Below are 12,066 nucleotides of genomic sequence, written 5' to 3'. Positions count from 1 at the left end.
ACACAGTTTTTTTGGTTTTTTTTTTTGTTTTTTTTTTTTTTGGTATTTATTTGAGAGAGAGAGAAAGAGTGTAGAGGGAGAGGGAGAGGGAGAAGCAGACACCCCACTGAACAGGGAGCTTGATGTAGATAGAGCTCGATCCCAAGACTCTGAGATCATGACCTGAACTGAAGGTTGACGCTTAACCAATTGAGCCACCCAGGTGCCCCTGGGTGTACAGTTCTGATACAACCGTATGACATAGGGTGAATTGTGAAACCTATCTAAGCTTCAGTTCCTCATCTATCAAACAGATCATTCCAGGGTTGTTGGAGATTAAACTATACATTGAAATACATACATACTTCTATATTTGTTCTAAACAGAATTGTGTTTCTCCAAAATTCATATGCTCAAGCTCTAATGCTCATTCCTTCGGAATGTGACCGTATTTGGAGATGGAGCCTTTATTTTTCTTTTAAGATTTTATTTATTTATTTACGAGATGCAGAGACAGAGAGAGAGAGGCAGAGACACAGGCAGAGGGAGAAGCAGGCTCCATGCAAGGAGCCCGAGGCAGGACTCGATCCCAGGTCTCTAGGATCACACCCTGGACTGAAGGTGGTGCTAAGCTGCTGAGCCACCTGGGCTACCCCGAGATGGGGCCTTTAAAGAAGTGAGTTAAAGTGAGGCTGGTAGGATGGCCCTAATCCAATGTGACTGGTGTCCCTAGAAGAGGTTAAGACACAGAGACTTCAAGGCCACGTGTGCACAGAGGGACAGCGAGAGGGCAGCCTCTGACGAACCCCAATGGCACTTTAATCTTGGACTTGCAGCCTCCAGAAATGGAATCTTGGTTGAGGCCCACCCAGTCTGTGGTATTTTGTTATGGCCACCCAAGCAGACAAATACATATGTATGTATATGTACATATGTATGCTAGGCACAGGGCCTGGCTTGATGAATGGTAGCCATTGTTTATAACTCTTCACCTTTCTCAATGAAGTTGTAAAAAAATGAGGGTTATCCAGCAAGTCACATGCCAATTGTTCGTCGTTTGTGGGGTTCCATGCATGCTAGAGGAATTGCCTTGCTTCCTGTCTGCCTCGGCTCCAGGGTCGGTGGCCAGGAGCCTCTCCTGGTCTTCAGGCAGGTATCTTCAGGAAGTTCAGGCTCCTCCTCTGACATCTGGCCTAGACTCTTCCACAGGCACTGCCATCATCCGGCTGTAGAAGGCCCCTGCTGAACTGAGCCTTGTTCATGATGGGATCTCGGGCATCCTGCACAGTGTGTCAGGGAATTAATTCAATAAGCTGTGCAGTAGGTTCATGGAGAGGTGCATGTAGAGAGATATTTACTATATCTTGTTAACAACCTGCAATGATAACGTTGCGGGTTAGGGCACTTCTCCCATATCTGCTCTCAAACTTTCTCCCAGGGGTCAGCTCTGGAGCCTCCCAGCCTTGAGGGGTGCTTGGGGCATTCTTAGCTGCTTCACAGGATAAGACGCAGCCAGGTTAACTTGCCAGCGTGTGTGTGACAGAGGCCTGGTCACATCCGAGCGTGCATGATACTTGCTTCATTGACCTGTAAATTACAAATATCGCTTCTCATCATAACGGTTCTAAAACATCCTCTGTTTCCAGAAGCTCAATCAATTAGCTGGGTTGGAGCAATATTTCCTATAGTATTATTTCTGTTTATGACAGGGGTGGCACATTTTACTCAAGAAGATGGATTCTTTTTTTTAAATTAATTTTTTAATTTAAATTCAATTTGCTAACGTATAGTATAACATCCAGTGCCTTCCTTAGTGCCTGTCACCCAGTTACCCCATCCCCCACCCACCTCTTCTGCAACCCTTTGCTTCCCAGAGTTAGGGGTCTCTCATGGTTTGGGGAAGATGGATTCTTTCATTGCACACTCTATTCCTGTACGTAGGACAGGGCAGGATGCTTACACTGTGCTCTCCTTCAAGGTTACCTTGAACTTTATACATGAACTTTCCTCCCAGCTAAGCAAAGACAGCACAGCTTCTTGGCCGTATCTTATTTGCTTTTAGCAACAGCAAGCTGTGAGCCATCCCGGCACAGAAATACCCAAGATGTCTTTTGTTTCTTTGGCAACTGTTCCATCACTCTTGGCTTGCTTTTATTTGATGAGAAGATAGTGGAGAAAAAAGATAATGGTTATCTTCACTCACTATGTAGGTATCTTTACAAAGCAATCTTACACTCAAAAATAATTTTAGAACACATTAGAAAAATATAAAGGAAAAATATAAGGAAAAGGGAATTACACAGAATTACTGCAATAAAATGTAAAACATCATAATTGCCACAGAGAAAAAAATCTACAGTGTAATTAAGTGAGTCATTATCAGGGTGTTTTTCATAATTAAAAAAGTTGTTTTATGCGTGCTACCACTATGAAAATAGTTGGTAGGACTATAGTAGATGAAATACAATCTTTTCCTGTATTTCTCTTTCTTATATGGCATTGTGCTAGCTTACTACTCTTTTGCTTCCTACATTCACATACACACTTTAAGAATTAAGTTCTACCCCAAAACAGAAGAAAGATAAAGGTTTATCAAGTATGTGCACTGCCTCTTAATGTCTATTTCATTTTTTAAAAAAGATTTTATTCATTTATTCATGAGAGACACACAAAGAGAGAGAGGCAGAGACACAGGCAGAGGGAGAAGCAGGCTTCACATAGGGAACCTGATGTGGGACTCGATCCTGGATCTCCAGGATCAGGCCCTGAGCCAAATGCAGATGCTCAACCGCTGAGCCACCCAGGGATTCCTGTCTATTTATTTCAGTATTAATGTAGTATCAATTAATTCAGAAAACAGATTATATGCTAACAGAATAATGGTAATTTTCATCAGCTAGGGTAAGTATTTAATCAATTCTTTTTTTTTTTATGAGAGAGAGAGAGAGAGAGATTGAGAGGCAGAGACACAGGCAGTGGGAGAAGCAGGCTCCATGCAGGGAGCCCAATGTGGGACTCGATCCTGGGACTCCAGGATCATGCCCTGGGCCTAAGGCAGGCACTAAACCACTGAGCCACCCACAGATCCCATATTTAATCAATTCTTAATGCCAATTTGGAATACATACTAATCTGGTCTAATAATAAGCTGGGTACTTTGTTTTGCCAAAAGGGAATCAGGCATTACCCATAAAGGTATCCACGAAGTGAAGAGAAACTATTCGCTATCCTCCAAACTCCACTGTGTCTCATTCTTCATAGTGGGATCATGGTGGGATCTTGGTGCATTTCCAGGGATTGCATGTCCCAGCTCCCCTCAACTTTGCAGCAAAGTGTGACCATGTGACTCAGCTCTCAACAATGGAATATATCCAGAAATGTTGGTAACAATTTCCCATTCACTTGCTTAGGAGGAAATCTCTGGCCCTGAACTCTGCTCTTTTCCGTTTTTCTTGCAGTCTGGCTTGGCTACACCTCAGACAACCTTGGAGGCCATGTGTGGAAGAATGCCATCACCCATCCCAGATGGACTCTTAGATGAACAAGACTTACAGACAATCAGTCGTTGAGTCCCCCCATTTTCCCCCCAAATTTCTTGTCTTTTAGTATTTTTCTCTAACACCACTGCTTGAGGTTGAGACTGACCTACTTTTTATCCAGATGTGTGTCTTGAACTCCTATTGGGCACCATCTCCTTGGCACTTTTCTCTTCAAAGCCACCATCTGCTTGACAGCTGATAAATGACAACCTGATACAGTCACTTCCAAGCTGAGGACCATGGCATTCTCTTCTCTAGCTTGGAAAGTGCTCCTTCACTGAAGCTTTTCTAGGTAAGAAGAAGTGAATTTTAAAGAAAAGCCCTGGCACTATTTAATTTTATTCTCAAAATTAAATACATTTGGAGAATTGTCTGTTCATGTCTTCTACCCATTTCTTGGCTGGATTATTTGTTTAGACATACAGATGGCCAACAGACACATTAAAAAATGCTCCACATCACTTGGCGTCAGGGAAATACAAATCAAAACCACAATAAGATACCACCTTACACCAGCCAGAATGTGTATTATAAGCAACTGATAAATCATTGCACGCTACATCTGAAACTAACTATGTACTTTATGTTGGATAATTGTATTTAAATAAAAATAAATGAATTAAATACATTTTCTTAAAGAACCACAATACCATTGTCACATCTATTAAACTATTATTAAAATTAATAAGAATTCCTTAATATTATCTGGTAGCCAGTCTGTATTAGATTTTCTGGTTTTTCCTTAAATGTATTTTTTTTTAAAGATTTTATTTATTTATTCATGAGAGACAGAGAGAGAGAGAAAGAGAGAGAAGCAGAGACACAGACAGAGGGAGAAGCAGGCTCCATGCAGGGAGCCTGATGTGGGACTTGTCCCTGGGACTCCAGGATCATGCCCTGGGCTGAAGGCAGGTGCTAAACCCCTGAGCAACCCAGAGGTTCCTCCTTAAATGTATTACAGTTGGTTTTTTCAAATTACAGTCCAAAGTCCTCACATTGTATTTGATTTTTTTCTCCTATATTGGTGCTTATCTCCTATTCCCTACTTTCATTGATTTGTTGGTTAAACTAGGTCATTTGTCTTATCTAATAAGTACACCCTGGATTTGTCAGATTTCTTTGTTGTGGCATCATTTAACTTATTCTGTATCAGATCTTTTAGCAGACATTTTAGTTTGGCCAAGAGAACAACCTTGAGTTCTGGTTCTGCTGCTGATCATGTGACTTTGGGTAAGTTGCTTCTGTTACACTCCTACCCCGCCCCGCTGCATGTCTTCATTTTTCTGTTTGAAAACTAAGGATCACAGAAATCTGTTGCATCTTTAGGATGCCATGAGAATGAAATTACATGCTCCATGAGGTAAGAATTAAGGTTCTTGGAAAGAAAGCATGGTCGGACAAACTTTTCTTGGGCTGGTGGCCATACATTGAATTTAGAAATACAAAAGTTTCGTGACACATGGGAGAAGGCATGAATTCACTGGATGTGGAGATTGATATTCTCCTCCTGTCTGCATATATATCAGGGTTCCTGGATCTAAATGGTAAAGGAGGGGTGTGAAGAAGCAATACAATTCAATTAGAAGTGTCACATCATGTTAAGCTTATTCTGTTTGTCTTTCTCATTACTATTTCCAATAACCATGAGTATCAGTACAGATCTAGTGGTTTCTTTACTCCTGATGGTGTGATAACACCAAAACAGGAGGAAGAGTACATTTGGCATGGGAAACTGTATTGCATGCGGTGACAATATGATATCTGAATAGATGACAGGTGACCTCTCAGCTTCCATTGACAAAGCCCAAAATCTTGAGTTCTAGATTGCTATCCAGGGCACCTGAGTGGCTCAGTCAGTTAAGCATCTGCCTTCAGCTCAGGTCATGATCCTGGGGTCCTGGGATGGAGTCCCTCAATGGGCTCCCTATTCAATGGAGAGTCTGCTTCTCCCTCTGCACTTCCCCCCTCTCATGCTCATGCTCTCTCCTTCTGTCTCAAAAATAAATAAAATCTTAAAAAACAAAGAAGATTGCTATCTAGTCTATGGATGCTGCCCTGTTGGCCTCCTTGTCACCTGCCATGTTCTCTTTACAACCCCCAATTCCCAAGCGTGGTCCAATGCAGGATTTCCTCCCTTACTTCACTCAAGGCCTTTGCTTGGCATCTCCTGTCTTAAGTGAATGTGGAAGCTCATAGTTACAAAACTGCTGGTTGCTGGGTCCTCTATTGGGATTTGATACTGTAGCAAAGTGCAGGACCATCTTTTAAGTTTGGGAGACTGAAAAACAATTTCAATATTTAGAACTGAAGGGAAAGCACTTGTGATTTGAAGTTTGCCCTGTGTCCAGGCAGGACTGTTTGCAAACCCTAGCTACCCTCCAAGCACCAGATGCAATATGGCATCAGTTAAGCAAGAATCCCGGGGTACTCAATCAGTGTTTGCTAAGGGCCTATTTGCATGGAACATCATGGTGGGCAAGAAAGCTTTTTATTTCATATAGTGAGTTACATGGTGTCCTTCCAAAAGATGCATCTATGAAACCTCAGGGTATGTATGGCCCCACTTGGAATAGGAGCCCTTGCAGATGGAATTAAGGTAAGAACTTGGAGAAGAAATCACTCTGCTTTAGGTGGGCTCTAAATCAAATGAGTCTCCTTAAATGAGACAGAAAAGGGGAACACAGAGAGACACCAGGGAGAAGGCTGTGGGAAGACAGAGGCAGAGACTGGAGCAATGTCACCAGGAGCCAAAGAATGCCTTGAGCCAGTAGAAGCTGACACAGGCAAGGAGGGATTCTCCTCTAGAGCCTTTGGAGGGTGTGCAGCCCCACTGGCCTCTTGATGTCAGGCTTCTGGCCTTCAGAGTAGTGAGAGGATAAATTTCTGTTGTAATAAGCAGTTTGTGTTATTTGCTACAGCCACCCAAGGAGACCAATACTCCTGGCCTGTGTGAAGACTTCACCCTTTGCCTGCCCTTTTATCACTTGCAAAGAATTTAAATCAGAAAGATTATTTCCCTGTTCAGGTAAACCCCAAATCATACTTTTCCACAGGCAGAAGCTGACAGTTCTTGGAATGGCTGAGGCTTTAGAAAGAAGTGGCAGAGAGATTACAGAGTTGGTCATCTGGCCAGCTAGAAGGGACCTCACAGGTTTGCAGTGTCCTGGTGAGACCACCATGGCTCAAAGTTATGTCCTCAGGTTTATAGATCCAGAAACATTTATCTTATTAGTGTGTGGAGAGTTTATTACATTCTTTTTTTTTTAAGATTTTATTTATTTATTCATGAGAGAGACAGAGAGAGGTTGAGACACAGGCAGAGGGAGAAGCAGGCTCCCTGCGGGGAGCCTGATGTGGGACTCGATCCCAGGACCCCGGGATCATGACCTGAGCCAAAGGCAGACACTCAACCACTGAGCCACCCAGGTGCTCTGAGTTGAATACATTCTTAAGGGATGAATTACAGAGAATTATAAACTATAAAGATGACGTGTAGTTTAAGAGGGGAGACATAGCTCCCTAGAGATGGAAAGGCTCCTTTAAATTGTTCAAGACTCTTCCTTTCTAGATTTAGAGTATTAGACAAGCTAAATTATTCATTGGGAAATTGCTTGCTGGGAGAGTAACTGTTGAAATCATTTGCACCCATGTCTCCCCACTTCCCTTTTTTGGCCTGGGGTCATGTGAGGAGTTCTTGGGTCATGTGAGCAAAAGTGAGGAGTTATCTTCAGGCCACGAGTCTTAAGAGTGGGTGTACTTTCTCCATCCTCTTCTTCCCCAGCTTCCCTCCTCCCCCCTCCTCGATGGACAGCACTCTAAGGACTTAGGGGAGGTCACGATATTAAATGGTCTCTGAATGGCTGTGGAGCAGACCCTACCTGTGCCCCCCCAGTCAACCATCATTGGAATGTGACCTGACAGAGACATAAACATTATTGCTTTTAACTAATACAATTTCAGAGTTATCCATTACACAGCATAACTTACACTAAGCAATACACTTGGCAGGCATGAAATTAGAGTGAAGGGATTTGGGTTGTCCTAGAGAATGTTGCATCCAGATGGTGGTAAATCTGATGGAGCGCTCCTTCATCATGGGGTCAGCTTTCCAGAAACCAGTATATTTATGTTCTCAAAGCTAGTGGCTCTCTACCTGGAAAGTACTAGATGAATACGGACAATTCTTGCTCTATGAGGCTCTGATCTTAGCAGCCTCCACGCTGAGTACCCTTGTTCTGCTAAACATTCTCATCACAGAGGGTTCTAAGCTCGAGTCATACCCCACCATGCTCCCTATGCCCTAGTCAGTTCAATTAGATTTGGAGGTTCTCAAATTTTCTCTCTTGAGCTATATTTTCAGACGAGTGAACTTAACATTTATATATTTTTATATTATTTTATTATTTATGTTATATATAATATATTATATAATTTATATTATATATTATTTATTTGTATTATATTCTTATTATTTATATTATTATAATATACATTTAATTTAATATAAATTTATAATATAAATTTATGATATAATATATTAATATATAATAATGTATAATATAATATATTATATATAATATTTATATATTATCATGTATATGACTTTCTTTTTAATTATAAAATTAATGCATGACATGGTAAAAAATAAAACAGAAAATATAAAAGGTGAGTCTCCGTTTCTTCTTCCCCATTTATCCCCAGAGGTGAATTCTGATAATTGTCTCTTGTTTATCCTTCCAAAAATCTTGAATGCATAAACACATGTCTATATATATATATATGTATATTATTTAAAAATACAAATAAATGTTATTTATCTATTTTTTCTACCTTGCTCTTTGCAGTTTTTATTCAATAATATATTTTGGATAGCCTTGAAAAATCAGAGATGAGTAAACATAATTCTTGCCTCTGGGAGTATGGCAGGGGGCGGATCAATCAGGAGCATGAATAGTTGAAATCTAGAGTATATGATTAGTACCATTTGAGAGAGAGGCACAATGTGCTATGCTATTTAAAAGAGCAGGGGTGGGGTGTGGCTCAATTGGTTGGGCGTCTGCCTTTGGCTCAGGTCATGATCCTGAGTTCCACATTGGGCTCCCTGCTCAGCAGGGATTCTGCTTCTCCCTCTGCCCCTCTCCCTGCTCATGCTCTCTCTCTCTCTCTCTCTCAAATAAATAAATAAAATCTTTAAAAAAAAGGGCAAAGTGATTAAACAAGGGTCGTTTTTTTTGGTGTGCATATATGGAAAAAAATCCCTCTTATAGTGACTGAGTATCTTCTAGGTGCCAGTCATTGCACTGGGTGCCTTACGTACGGTATCTTTTGATACCTCATTCCCATTCTATAGATCAGAACATGGATGCTCAAAGTTCACATTGCTAGGGTGCCTGGGTGGCTCAGCAGTTGAGCATGTGCCTTCCGCTTAGGGCGTGATCCTGGAGTCCCACATTGGGATCCCTGCAGGGAGGCTGCTTCTCCCTCTGCCTATGTCTCTGCCTCTCTCTGTGTCTCTCATGAATGAATAAAATCTTAAAAAAAACCCAAAACGTTCACATTGCTGGCAAGTGGCTTAACCATGATTTCAACTTCAGAGCCCATGCACACTTTCCTCTACCTGCCTTCCAGCAAAAATTCAAAGGACTTATTCTAACAGTGGTCAACCCTCAGAGTAGTAGACTAGAACCATTACAAGGCAGTAGATAGGTCTTTCCTTTCTGTGATCAACTCAGAGTTCGTTTGAACGAGGAAGCTCTTCTGCTGTCTTGTGGAGAACAGGGGGCTGTGTAGCTTCAGGCAAGAGCCTTAGCACATCTGTGTTTTAGTTTCTTTAGCTTTAATATGGAGAAATGATAGTAAATGTCCTCAAGGGGCTATGAGGGTTCAATGAGTTAATGCATGTCAAGCATTTAAAGAGTGCCAGACGTGTAGTCTGCACTCAGTGCACTTTGGCTACTATGACTCTTAGCAAAGGTATCTGTGGACTGGAGAATGAGAAGGAAAGTAGGGACCAGGGGAGGCCGCAAAAGGGAGGCTGAAGTGAAGAGCCAACCTCTGAGAGCGCCTTGGGGCCAACATGGACACACAAGGCAGAAGCTGTAGACAGTTGGCAGGACAATAGGCAGAAGTCAGGGAGCAAATCTCCCTGCCCTGCACCCTCCACCCCACATCCTGTATCTCCCACCTCCAAGAGGTGGAGGTGAAGAAAAGGCAAAAGCATCCATATCCACTGGGAAGATCTCAGTCTCTTGCTGGATCAGTCAAAGGAGGAGGGCATGCCTGTGACTACTGGGGAGTCACCCTGAGGGCACCTGGCTGGAATGTGGGCGTTATGTAGGAGAGAAGGACTCCAACATGCACCCCTGAGTCATCGGTGCTTTCAGTAAATGACAACTTGCTTCAACTTTTCCATATACACTTACCCTTTCCAGCCTACCCCATGATACCGTACTTAAGGGGTGGGTGGCAACCAGCCCTGGAAGACATAAGCACGGGTCGGGGGGCAGGGGACAGTGGTGACTGCAACAGCCCTTTCCCTTGGCCACACTGACCCAGGTTCCATCTGTTCCTGAATGAGAAGCAGAGCTGATGCCAGAACTTGACATTTGTCCTTTCTCACCTGCCTGTCTGGCTTGCTCCTTATCCTGGCTCTGCAGAGAGGCGACTGGGGACTAATGTCAGGACCTAGTTTGGCCCTTGGTTATAGTTTACACTAAATGGCACAGAGTCCCTTCCTCACAAATGGATTTGATCACTTTTATTAGCTTCTTGGTGAGGAGGTTTCAGAAGGAAGGGAATGGTCATCGGTGAGATCAGGTGTGGCCAGGCATGTTCCCAGGAGGCCTGAGAGGTTGTCATTTTATTGGAAAATGGTTTATAGTTGAGAGTGTGCTTCTAAGCCTTGGAAGTGCAGAAACTTCATTCATCAGGGGCACCTGGGTGGCTCAGTGGTTGAGCATCTGCCTTCGGCTCAGGTGGTGATCCCGGAGTCCTGGGATTGAGTCCCGCATTAGGCTCCCTGCAGGGAGCCTGCTTCTCCCCCTGCCTATGTCTGCCTCTCTCTCTCTCTCATGGGTAAATAAATAAAATCCTAAAAAAAAAAAAAAAAAAAAAAAAAACCCAAAACGGAAGCCTCATTCATCAATCCACGAGTTGTGGAGAGTAGAACATTCCTCAAGGATGAAGTCACATGAACCAAACTCAGAGAAGGATGGAGAAAGCAAACTGACTGCCAGTTTATTATTACTAAAAGGGCCAAGCTGGGCCAAATACCAGCAACCTATGGCCAATAGCAAAGGCAGGCTACATGGAAAGTCAAATTCTATAGAGGAAATAGCTTAGCAACTGCAGAAATTGGAAAGAGGGGAGTTCCGTTATTCAGATGTTTAATGGTGCCAGGCTACGATGATCTGATGAGTCCATCTCCACAATGGGAGATACTTGTCATCCTGCCTAGAAAGGGAGAGTTGTAAGGTGAGATCATGGCTCTCTTTCCCTTGGCCCAGGCTGAGGGGCTGCTGCCAATGTTTGCCTCTGACATTCTACTCTCTGAAAAGAGATCCTATGGCTCACCATAGTCTTATGAATACTGACTGCCAGGTTAGGTCAGGCTTGTCTGGGAATCATCCCTTCTTTTCAGAGCAGTGTTTCTCAAAGGGTAAGCCTCTGAATACTTGCATCAGGATCATGTGTGTGTGGTGGGGGTGCTGAATGCACGTGCAGATTCCTGGGTCTCATCCCCACAGATGGTCTGAGTCTGGATCTCCAGGGACCAGACCTGGCAATCTGAATTCTAAATCAATATACCACTTGAGTCTAACATGCAAAAAGTTTGAGGATTATTGTTTTGGAGGTAACTGTGCCTATTACTATGAGTTGGTGTTTATGGAATTCTTGGTGCCAACGATACTTTTGCTCTGTTCTTTGGGTCTTAGGTTAAAAACCCTAATGACTACTGTTTAAAAATAAATAGATTCTCAGGGTACCTGGGTGACTCAGTCTGTAAACCATCTTCATTTGGCTCAGGTCATGATCTCCTGGTTTGGGATCAAGCCCCACACTGGGCTCCCTGCTCAGCAAGGACTTTGCTTCTCCTCTGCCCCTTTCCCTGGCTCGTGCTCGCTCTCGCTCAAAAAAATAAATGAAATCTTAAAAAAAAAAAAAGGATTCTCAAATGGGATAATCCTACCTAATGAATACAGCAATGACTCTTCTGCGCAGAGTAGGCAAAATTGAGCATGTAGCCTTTTCTTGAATTCTGTTCTAACCAAGCTACTTTTTGTCTGGTAATCACCCTCAGTCAAAATAGCTTATTAGCTGATTCTTATAATAAAGGCATAGGCTCTTAAATGATTAGCATTTCAAATAGTACTACACACAAGGCTGTTATTTATTTTGTTTTCCGACTGCTTGATATCAAGGATGTTACGTTAGTTACACAAGGAGACCAGTTGGCTGAGGCTGCTCTAATGCCATGGTGGCCTACCTGAGCAAACCAAAATCTGAGCCTGTAAACACCTCAAGGGTGTGAAATTGAAATATCAGGACA

Source organism: Vulpes vulpes, chromosome 2, assembly GCF_048418805.1.
Source record: "Vulpes vulpes isolate BD-2025 chromosome 2, VulVul3, whole genome shotgun sequence".
Taxonomy (NCBI): domain Eukaryota; kingdom Metazoa; phylum Chordata; class Mammalia; order Carnivora; family Canidae; genus Vulpes; species Vulpes vulpes.
This window is presented reverse-complemented; position numbering follows the sequence as displayed.